This window comes from Zingiber officinale, chromosome 6A (genome assembly GCF_018446385.1).
Source record: "Zingiber officinale cultivar Zhangliang chromosome 6A, Zo_v1.1, whole genome shotgun sequence".
NCBI lineage: Eukaryota > Viridiplantae > Streptophyta > Magnoliopsida > Zingiberales > Zingiberaceae > Zingiber > Zingiber officinale.
This window is the reverse complement of record NC_055997.1, coordinates 32,981,935-32,984,161: the sequence shown is the minus strand read 5'-3', so window position 1 is coordinate 32,984,161 and position 2,227 is coordinate 32,981,935.

Sequence of the window (2,227 nt, the reverse complement as noted above, 5' to 3'; positions counted from 1 at the left end):
ATAAAGTCTCAATAAATATGTTAGTAGGTTGAGATTGATCCACTCATATGGACAATTATCTCTATTTGATAAGTATAAATAGAGGTAAGACCGTTACTTATAAGACAACTTATGTAGCTGTGAATAGAGACATACCCATAAAGTTAAGGTCGCCTTGATAATTATGTTAGGATGAGATCATTTATGTAATGATTGAAGTAAATGAACCCACTATTTACTGAATCTGCTTAAGCCAGATTGGAATTCATATGTTGAATTCAGTATTAGACATTAGGTATGTCTAGATCAAAATCTGTATAATGTTAAATTTTGGGAAAAACATTCACTCTTTTTAGTAAAGAGAATAACATCGTAGCATGTGATTCATACCACGTGTGCTATGGCGATAATAAGGGTAGTAGGAGAATGGATCCCTGCTTCTCTACTATGTGAGACCCTTGAGATTATAAGTTAATCCCAATATTACCTTAAGTGACTATTTAGCTGTCTACTTGAAGTTTTAATCAGTGTCTGCTACTTTAGCATGTTTCCTATTGGTTATGGGCAATTCGGTCTATGGAGCATAACTAAGAAAACGACTTATTATAATGAATAAATTCTAGCTAAAAAGGAAGATTAAGATTAATTTACATACATTTATTCACTGGTACCAGCTACATTTTTATTCAGTACATAAAATGTAATTGTGAATAATTGTATTGAATTGGAAATGTTAAACATGTTCTCGACATAATAGTCATTATAAGAGATTAGAAATGTTCATAATAATGTAAATGATTTAATTTGTGGTAAAAACAAGTTATTGATGTCTCTGATTCATTCTATGAAGCAGCTATGTAAGGTGTAATAATCTTCTTAGCAATAATTACTCAGTGTGTCTACTATTGCACGAATCATTTTTCCTAAAAGTATGGATTGGATGTTCTTATTTGCTCTTTGTGACTAATTAGTTTTTTGCTCTAGTCTTCGTGACATGATCATCTTATAGTCTACGTGACTTACATGGTCTTTGTGACCATATAACCTTTATGGATTGACATGGATGAGTGAGAGATGTCGGACGATTTGAAATGTTGCAGAATTTGCAATGTTAGACGTTGAGGAGATGATTGGTTCATCTCCCTCCATTTTTTGCAATGAAAGGTCATTAAAGCATCGGTTACAAACCAATGCAATCTTCCTATATATCTATGCGTCCAAGAGCGATTAAAAGGTAACAAAGAGGGAGGTGATCGTAGCAATCGGAAAAGGATCCAGTGAGGTTGGGATTTGGCTCGTGAAATTTGAAGAGTTCTTCAGTTCGTCTGTGATTACTCTTCTGACGGTAAGCACGAAGCTAAAGATCTGTCGCCGACATCGATTCGAAGTAAGTGTTTACATTTGATGGTGAATTTCATGCTAAATAGATGATTCATTACTTCCCCTCAAACTTTTGATTCAAATCAACTCATCTTTTGTAGCTAAAGAAATCAGCTACTGTTAAGGAAAGGGAGCCCAGAGCCCTACGCCTGAATATACTAATGTAGAGAAGATTAGTTACATTGATATTAATGGTTTATAGCATGAAAAGAAAGTGAAGAAAAATATAGACATACCCTCAGATTCTAGTTCCCCTCATAACTAAAAGTTTCTGTGGAAAAAAAAATATGATTGGCATGATTGAAGATTGTATTGTTTCGTCCCTACTTCAAGCAAGTCTCAATAATAGATGTTAAATTGTGATAATTAAAATAGATTGAGATTGTATAAACATTTTCATCTATAATTAGAAGAGTTAAGTGCAGTACAATAGGAGTAAAGAAAGACCAGAAGAAACAATAGTCAATATGATAAAAAAAAAAGTTTAATTAAACTGAGTATCACTAGCAACCTAGCCTTGTATTTAGTTTAATTAGGAAATAAGATTCATGTAGCCGACCCAAAATAATTGAGATAAATGCATCTTAGCACCATATCCATCTACGAATTCACAACCTGAATAGATGTGTGTTATATTTTGGATAGAGGAATTGTACAATCAAATAGCAGAAGGAAAAAAGGAATGGCAGGATGCACATAAACAGCATGAAAACAGGAGATTATAAAACATTCAAACTTATGATTGACTGATTGATTATTTCAAACTATCAGGAACAATAAGAGCAATTGGCCATTTTGGACACAACTCATGTTCAATAGTGCTAGCCAAGCACAGAAAAACATAGGTTAAAAGTAACAACAATATCTC